This window comes from Cavia porcellus, unplaced genomic scaffold (assembly GCF_034190915.1).
Source record: "Cavia porcellus strain 051 isolate PalLab524CR breed Dunkin Hartley unplaced genomic scaffold, mCavPor4.1 scaffold_14, whole genome shotgun sequence".
Lineage (NCBI taxonomy): Eukaryota > Metazoa > Chordata > Mammalia > Rodentia > Caviidae > Cavia > Cavia porcellus.
In genome coordinates this window covers 53453288-53463106 of record NW_026947497.1, presented here as the reverse complement: position 1 = coordinate 53463106, position 9819 = coordinate 53453288, and the positions used below count along the sequence as shown (strand labels likewise).

General features: G+C 39.6%; 1 long non-coding RNA gene across 2 annotated transcripts in view; it reads right to left on the bottom strand.

Moving 5' to 3' along the window:
• Positions 1-9819, bottom strand: part of LOC134478726 (uncharacterized) — a 30383-nt gene that overhangs the window by 2037 nt on the left and 18527 nt on the right. Inside the window, exon 4 of one of the 2 annotated variants that reach the window (XR_010051522.1) lies at positions 1-7992. This exon is cut by the window's left edge and continues 2037 nt beyond it. This is a non-coding gene — a long non-coding RNA (uncharacterized LOC134478726). The remainder of the gene's footprint in view (positions 7993-9819) is intronic. The other variant, XR_010051523.1, reaches the window with a different exon arrangement.

The window sequence follows — 9819 nt, the reverse complement described above, 5'->3', positions numbered from 1 at the left end:
AGCAACCCTTTGTGAGAGACATGGCCTTAATCCCGTGGAGCTCTCCAAGGTGCTGACTCCTCTAGGTCCACAGCTTTGTATAAATTATTCTATGCTTCAGCAGATGTGGCAAGTCTTGGAATAAGAACATTAAATACAAAAAGTAAGAATAGTAACACATCTCTGTGACACTTCACAGGACGTAAAAATGTAAGGAAAAATCCCGGTTTCACTAAGGTAAATAGTGCTTAACGATCATAAAAAAGCAAAAGATCTTTAAGAGAAAGTGCTTCAAATCATCTAAATAATTCACCTAATTCACCAGGCTGGTGGAGGCATTTGCTGATGAGAGGTTTGTTCAGAGTCACTCGCAGACACTGTTTAGTTTAGCACATTAAACAGAGTCATGGAAGGAAGTTGGGGTCAGAGGGATCTGGATTCAAGTCTTGGTGTCATTTTAGATTAGCAAGATAACCTCTCTGAGCTCTGATCTAACTGATTACCTTGGTAACAATCATACAAGTTTCAGGATTACATAAAATTAATGGGTAAATTATGTAAATTACATGACAGCTTCTCAAATACTCACTGTGGAGTGATTAAGTAGGATGGACTAAGTTTCAGTTTGGGCTGTGCCACTTGCCAGCTAAGTAACCACAGGAATATGTGTTGGTCTCTAGTTTCCCTTTTGTTATATGTAAGATAGACAAACCAACTGCCCTTACATCCAGGAGCTCTTGGGTGGACTTTGTTAATTTATATAAGTTGGGTGGGGCTGTGCCTGGCATATATTAAGTATTACATATTTCACAATGAAGACTTATCAGAAATTCCTCCCTTACTAGATTTTTGCAGATTTTCCAAATTGCTTAATTTGTTTTCCAGCATTTAGAATTCTTCCTACTTGACAAATACCACTTTCAAAGTGTTTCCCCTATCTGGTAAGACTCATGGGTATCTTAGTCTAGTTAAGAGTTCCAACAAAGCTTTGCCTAGCTAATATCCATAGCTGTTTTTTATGATATCACTAATCATCATTATGTCATCTTTAACCTGTTTTCCTTTCCATATGATGCAAACGATTCATCAACATGTAAACCATATTTTGCTTAACTTATTTAAATTATGACCTTGGATAAATTGCTATCATCATAAATGCTCCAAATTTAATAAGTTATGTTGATCTTTAATTATGTTGCTGCCTTCCTTATAAACTATTTATATATTATAATATACATTACACCTTATACATATATTTTTTGCTTTGATGTTGCAACTTCAAACCAATAATTCTTATTCTAAACATAATTTCTTTTCTTCCCACTTGGCCTCATTCACGTGAGCTTCAAGCATTCAGGTTGCTCCTCTGTACTCATGGAATAATTTTATTTCCTTGGGGAAAATGTGCTGGATAGCTGAGGAACTGTTTATTTGCTGAGCATTCATTGAGCATCTGTTTTATGCTGGGGACCAGGGTATTTAGAACCTGTGTTAGTCATGGTAACACAGCACAGAGAATGCAGGTTCTAATCTTGCCATGGCACCCCTGAAATGTCTTTCTCAGCGCTTCCTAGCAGAAACATAATGCACACCAAGTATGTAATTTGTTATTTTCATGTAATCATATTAGTATAGAACAAGTGAAATTAATTTAATAGTACATTTCTGTAAGCTCAAAATAGCCAAAATCTATCATATCAACACATAATTTATGTAGAAACTGTTGATGAGATAATTTACATTCTACTTTCCATAGTCAGCCTCTGGAATCTGGCATGTAGCTCCCATTTACAGCACCTCTGCTTTCTGACTGCTGCACTCTGCTGATTAGCAGGCTGTGGAGCCGCCACCTGCCTGTGGGGCAGCAGAGCATCCTGGGATGGCCCTCAACCCCTCACCCAGTGGTCTTGGATATTCTCTCTGAAATCAATAACACTAATATTCCCAAGGTAGCAACTGGCATTAAGAGAAATTAGTTAAGTCATTGATTCTTGATGAGTTTGGAATTCATTAATAAAGTATAAAAGCACTTACAATTGAGGTTATCTGGGGTTGTTGACATATTATTGCCTCTAATAAATGTTTTTTATCTTAGATTTAAAAAAAAAACTTAGAGTTTAGATTTTAGGATACGCAAAATACACTTTCTGGAGTCTGAATTGGGATGACCTCTCTCTTGCCTTAGAGAAAGTAACACAGAAGCACACAAATCAAAGAGGAAGTAAACAAGGTGGCAGACACTGTGGAGAGGGCCTTTCCTCTTCCAGATGCTCACATTTTCAGTGAACCCCAGGGAGTCCCGAAATTCACCCACTGCAGCCTGATGGTGAGGCCAGCACAGTGACCATTGCAGCCCCGAGGGGTCCAGCGCTCTGGCAGGAATGTTGTCTTATATTTCAAGGTGAGTCCTGGTTCCCACGGAAATTTACAAGTGTGTGCTGTGAGCCAAGCATTTAGATTCCCTGAAAAGGAGACCAAAGACCAAGGCAAGTGGGGTCCGAATGAGAAGCCAGGGACCTCCCAGGAGGCTGGGATAGTATGCACCAAAACAAAACATGTGTAGAGGCACAACATGACGCATTCTTTGTTTATTTTTTCTTCCAAGTTGGCACCCATGGCAGTGCTGCAGAGGACATGATGCAGCACACACAGAGGCAGAGCTTGGAGCCTGGAGTCACCCCACGAGTCTCCACACCAGGCAGGAGAGCACTGTCCTTCCACCCACCCAAGGTTGCTCTTGTCCTGCTGCACTGGCCTGGGTCGCTGGCACAGCACAGCTGGCTGTGTGCAGCACTGGGTCTCCAGGAGCCTGGGCCACCATGCTTTCCAGAAAGGGAGGACCTGTCCTTCCAGGCTGCCTGAGGACAGCTGCACAAGTTTATGACAATCTCTTCTCATTCAATGCTAAGCCAAGAGAAGACTAAAATTCCTGGAGAAAATGGTGCTGTAAACCCAGGCGGATGGGCAGGGTCTCAGGAGGAGGAGCTCCTCAGCTGTCCCCACTGGACACCTGACATAAGAAGAAGCAGAGCAGAGCAAATATCAACTGTAAGTCTCCCAAATCTATGGACAACGTCCATGATTTACAGCCAATCGTGTCACGCATGGTGTTGAACTAAGAAACACCAAGGACAGGCATCTTTATGTGGTGTGTAACTGGACAAGAGAAGAAAATGTTTTGTTGAAGGTGATGCTGATGACAAGAAAGCAGTGTTGAACCACCACCTGGGAGGAAAAGAGAGTGCAGAGGGATATGCTGTGCTCAGCTCGAATTTACAAGGGAAAAGATCTCCTGCCAGAGGGAGAATTTTTTGGGGACCACAAAAATGTAAATGCATGGAATTATTATCTGGCTGTGCTCTCATTGTAATCAGGATCATCTCTCATGGGGCTAAACATGCTGTGTCTTACTGAGTGTGCTCCTGGCTGTTCCTGGGTGACTTTCCAGGGGTTTTTAAACCCATCTATTTCCAGTGATGATGAAGTATTCCTCCCAATCCTGTTGTCGTGGAATAACTTCATGTTCAGGGAGTGGCCAGGCAGTTTGACTGGGTGGCCGTCTTCACCTGACATTCTACTTCTCAGCCCCTCGACAGCCTCCCTGCTTGGCCCTGCACAGACTGAAACAGTCAATCATCTGCCCAGCCTGCACAGGTTTGGCCTCTCCGCCCAGCCTTTTCCTGGGTCCTATCCTTGAGCAAGACTGATTGCTCCCTTATTCTATTAGGACTGCACACCCACAATAACAAGAATGTATACAAAAAATTTTCATGAAATTCAAGCATAAAAAAGTTAGAAAAGTCCCAAGCATTTTTAAATTCTTATAAAATATACAACATAATCTTGAAGACATAGGTGTAGGCAGAGGACATGAACAAGAGTCTGACTACAAGGAAAATACTACAAACAATGTACAAGTGGGATCTCACCTTATTAAAAAGCTTTTGTACAACAAAAGTAATCATCAGCAGGATGAAAAGACAACCCACAGAATGGGAGAAGATTATAGCCAGTTGTCCCTCAGGCAAAGGACTTTATATCTAGAAGTTATAAAGAACTGAAAAAAAAAATCAGATACCTCAGATTCAAAGAACCAGTCCAAAGCTGAGCGTCTTAGATGGATTCATGCTTCTCAGATGAAGAAATACAAATATCAAGTGAATATATGAAAAAATGTTGAACACTATTGATCATTAGAGAAATGCAAATTAAAACAACACTGAGATTCCATCTTACTCCAGAAAGAATGGCTTTCATCAAGAAATCAGCCAATAACAAATGTTAGAGATACCGTGGGGTAAAAGAGCCTTTCTCCGCTGTTGGTGACATTGTAGACTGGTATAACCACTGTGGAGAGTACTCAGAAAACTAGGATTGGAGATCACATTCAACCCAGCTATTCTCTTTCTGGGTATCTTAACAGAAGAATTAAAAACATCACACCACAACACTATATGTGCATCCATGTTCATAGCAGCACAATTTGTAATAGCCTGATCTTGGAAATAACCCAACTGCCCATCAACTGAGGAATAGATAAAAAATTATGTTTTGGTTTGGAGTAATGCTGATCCATAAAAAAGTATAAACTTGAGACTTTTATATGTAAATGGATGTCACACTAGGTCATATATATATATATATATATATATATATATATATATTACATACATATACACACACAAGATAGTTATACAGATAGTTTCTCTTAGTTCATTGAAGAGAAAGGTTTGTGTTAATATTGTCTAGACAAAATATCATGCTTGTATCCTCTACTCTGAATACCTCCTAGGAAGAGAGCAATTTATCAAAACTCTCCCAGGAACCTGTTTTGAAACTATTTTGTTATTGTTATTTTTTCTCTTTAAATGTGATGCTGCAGTCTGGATTTTAAATGTTTTCCAGGGCTGGGTGCGGAAGGCTTGCAGGTTGAGTGGTCAGCTGGGAGATCCTGAAACTTAAGGAGGTGAAGATCCTCGCCAGGTCTCGGGGCACCTGGAGGGTGAGGCAGGGCCATGGCTGGTCCTTCTCTGCTCTGCTCCCTGTTGTAGGGGGTGCCGTGCTGCCCTTCCTGCCCCAGGGTCCTAAGAGCAATGAGTCAGATGTAGTGCACCTCAAAAGCATGAGCCCAGAGGAACCTCTTCTCCTTTCTTCATGTGGTGCGTAGGGAGGGGCCAGGGTCTTAACCCTGAGCTATGCCCCCATCCCACAGGCCCACTTTCACTCTTGCTAAGTCACTAAATTGGCCTGGCTGGGCTCAAACCTGAGATCGCCCTGTATCAGTTGCCCTAGTACTAGAAGTGAGCTGCTACACCCAGTTCCCTTCTCTGCAAATTGATCATCTCAAGTATTTATCACAGTGATGAGTTTCTAACATATCAGCTTTAAAAAACCTTATATCTCCAGTTTTCTACAAAGTCTCAGTTAATACGTTCTATGCTAATGTAAATCCATATGTTAGACAAGACATTTCTATTTCATAAATTCAGAAATTACACCCTTTTTATTTTAGTATAATGCAAAAGATATTGATAAAAAACAGTACCTTCCATGAAAAAGTTAAAAAAAAGTTTCATGAGAAAATTATTAGAGACTGAGAGTAGTTAACACACTATCATAATCTTTTTGTTTTTTTTAGACAGGGTCTTGTTATGTAGTCCACGTTGGATTTGAACTCTAAGTGGCTCAGAATAGTGTCTAACCCTAACGCCTACCTGAACCCAAACCCTAACCCTGCCTCAGCCTCCCCAGTGCTGGGATTATAGACATGTGCACCACACCTGGCCACTGTATCATAATCTTAAAAGAATCACCAAACTATTACTCTGAGTACAAGTCAATAAAGAAAAGACTTAAAAGAAGCCATAAGATGAAAGCACATAACTTTCTCTTCAATGAACTGAGAGAAGTTGGTAATATAAATGAAGCCCATTAACATACATGTTAAAATGTTTTGGAACAATGGAACATAGGTAATTTGAGGCATCACTGTCCTTCTCACTACTTCCTGTTTATCTAACTTCTGTTTTGCGCTTGCACTCCCCCTTCTGTGTATGTGTGTATCTTGAGTTTTTCATGTAAGAGAAAATTTGTGATGTTGAAGTTTGGGTGTTGACTTATTTCACTTAACCTGTGTTCTCAGACTGCTTCCATTTGTCTGTGAATGCCCCAAGTTTACCTTTACGGAAGGGCAGGGCTCTGCTGTGTGTAAACTCAGCACTGCACTTTCCTTGGTCTTCTCCATTCTCCTGTAGGTGGACACTGTAAGCCACTTCCAAGATGTAGGTGTAGTGCATTGTGCTGCTGTAGATATGGGTAGATGTGCCACCTTATAGTACGATGACTTGAGCTCTTCTGGAGTGATAACAGCCAGGTTATAGTTCTTTGAGGAATCCTCATGCTGATTTCCATCATGTGTTCACCAGTCTGCACCCCTACAAATGATGCAGAAGAGTTCCTTACTCCTCACAGCCTCATCAGTGTTCATCATTATTTGGTTTTCATTTGATGACAGTCATTTTCTCTGGTTAAGGTGGTCTATCAATGTGGTTTTAGTCTGCGTTTCTCTGACAGCCAGCGATGCTGCACAGTTTTTCATATATTTATTGACCCTTTATCCTGTGAGCAGTGTTTATTCATCTTCACTGCCCATTTTTTTTTTGACTGAGTCTTTTGTTTGGGAAGTCTAATTGTTTTCCTAAATGTTAGTCCTCTATCTGAAGAAGAGCTGGCAAAATTTCCCCCAATTTTGTAGGTTTCCTCTTCATTTTATTGGTTTTCTTTGATGTTTAGAAGCTTTTTAGTTTGATATGGTCATATTTGTTGGTTCTTGCCACTGGGGTTCTGTTCAGAAAATTGTTGCTTACACTTGTGTTTATAAGAGTTTTACAGATTTTATCTTCCAGCAGGTGACAAGTTTCTGTTTTAAATGTTGGAATTTTTTTTTTTTTTTTTTTTTTTTTTGTGTGTGTGTGTGTACCAGGAATCAAACTCAGGACTTTGTGCTTACCAGACAGGCAGTTGTACTGCTGAGATGTGTCTCTGGCCAACAGTTAGGTTTTTGATGCATCTTGATTTTAGTTTAATGCATGATGACCTGTATGGGTCTAGGCTCAATCTTCTGCATGTGGATGTGCAATTTTCTTGGCACCAGTTTAGAGAGGCTATCTTTCCTCCAGTGTATGTCATTTCTGCTTCCTCTGTTCTGTTCCACTGATCTACATGTCTGTGTTTGTGATAGTAGCGTGCTGTTTTAATCATTTAACTTTGTAGTATAGCTTCAAATCTGGGATTGAGACGCCTCTACTTTGCTTTCCTTGCATAGGATAGCTTAGAAAGACTGGTATTAGTTCTCTTCTGTAGTCTAATCCTTGTCTGGTTTCAAGATCAATACAATGTTAACCTACAAGAATGATTTGGAGAGTATTACTTTCCTCTTGATTTCATTCAACAATTTGAGGGATAATGTTGTTAGATCTTCCCTGAAATTCTAATAGAATTCATCTGTGAATCTGAAAGGTGCTAGGCTTTTCTCAGTTGATGAGTTTTTTATTACTACTTCAATTTCATTGCTTGCTATTGAGCTATTCAAGATTTTTGAATTCTCTTCATTCATTCTTGGCAATTCATATGTATCTAGTAATCTCTCCATTTCTTCCAAGTTCTCCAGTTTTTCAGCATTTAGGTTTGTGAAATACTTGCTATTAATTTTATTGATTTCAGTGATGTTTATTGTGATTTCATTTTTTCATCCCTAATTGCATTGACTTCTCTTTTTTATATCCTGATAAGGTCTATTACTTGATACTGAGCAGACTTGGACTAATTCCATACAGATTATGAGTATAAATTGTAAGTTCTTAACTCGTATTTTCTAGAGAAATCATCTGAAGATATTTCATTTTGTGAAGGTCTTATATCTTGCACAAAGATGTCACCCAAAGCCTCTTGTGGTCTTAGCTGGGGCTTATTCAGAGCTGGATCTACAGCATGTGATTGATTCATGGTACAATGCTGGGAATAAGAATGTGTAATTACTAAATCTCTTCATTTATTGGCTTAGCATTGCCCCAATCCTGGTCATTTAGGTAAGCAAAAAGGGGCATAATGATGCTGTTAAGGCCTCCTATTGCTTTTGCTGTCTTCCGCCCACCATGAACTGCTTCTCCTCTGTGACGCCTGCCTGCCATGCCACACTGCCTTAGAGCCAGACGACTGCGGAATTAAGTCTCTACAGAGCTAAAGTAAATCTTTCCTCCTTTAACTTTGAGGGTTGGATATTTTGTCTCAGTAGCTAGAAAAGCAGCCAAGATAGAGACAATAAAAGGCATTGGTTTTGGAATGATCTGAGGAAGCATCTAGAAACCTCCTTTGAAAGTGAAAGTCATAGAGACTTTCATGCATTGTTTACTCACTCTATTTACTTGATTCCTTTTAATTTAAAAATATTTATGTTCTTTACAGCTGATCAATCATATGGCTCAAAATAAAGGCTGTTCATCACAGATCTGCCTCCCACCTCTGTAGCCCAGCCACAAGGTTCTCCTAAGTGCAGTAAATGAATAATTTTAGTTTTGTGTATGTTCTTTAACTGTTCTCGGATATCCTAGTGAGTGGAAGCTGGTGTAACAGAATGCCATGTGCTAGGTAGATTATGTATCATTATTTAGCACAGACTTTTAGTTCTCACAGTGCTGGAGTTTGGAGGCCCAAGATCACCGTGTGAGCATGGCTGGGCTCTTGCCTGGGCCTTCTTTTGGGTTGCAGACTGCCAACCTACTGTGTGTGTACAAGAGAGAAGGCCACCAGGCCTACAATCTGACGCTTTCTAACAGGGGCACTAATCTTCCTCACGGGAGTTCCACCCTTGTGACCTAATTACATTTCAAAGGTTCCAAGTGCAAACATCATCATCCTGAGGAGTAGATTTTAGCATTTTAGTTTTTTGCAAGGGAGAAGAAATTCACTCTATAATACTAGATATATTTATTGGGCTATATTCTTTTTTCATTATTTTTCCCAAATATTTGCATATTATTTGTACATACAAGGCTCCACATCTTGTTGTTTTTAACCACACAGTATATATTGAAAGCAAATTCATTTTAATGTATAAAAAACTTTTTTTTTAAATTTCTAAAAATGATTGAACAGTATTCTCATCTAATTTTTAAACAAGTCTATATGCGAATATTTGGGTCTGCTTACTTTTCTCATAAGAATGTAATATATTTCTCTAAGATGTAGAGGGTATATACATGTGTAAAACCCACAGGCCTCATTTCTAGAAATGGAATTTCTGAATACATAGGATTTACAGTGTGCCTAGATACTGACAATTTTTGTCTTTTTGAGCTCACAAGCACTGTACGAAAATGTCAGTCCTTTGTTTCCCCTGCAGGGATTTTTGCTGGAATTTTGGCATCACTGGACTTGTCCTGGTATGTGTGTACTTGGAATTGTTGTACACAATGAGGTCCATTACTGAGGTCCATTACTGAGTTTTTCAGTGTGGACCAGAAAAGAACTAAATAACATATTCTTTTCCATTTTCTGAATGTGTCATTAGACTTTTGAAATTGGTGTGTTGAACTCTTTGTGTGCTAAATGGAAGATAAGCCTTTAGGACATGGACATTTCTACCCTAGTTTGCCATGTTTTGCCTGTGTCTGGTAAACTTTGCTGGGCTGAACTGTGGGCTACGTATTTAGTTACATATGTTCACTTTTAAACACTTGTCTCTCACTGTTTTATTTGTATGACATTGAGGTATAGGCCAGGGATTTAGCTCAGCAGCATAAGAACCTGTCTGGTAAGCACAAGGTCATGAGTTCCATCCCT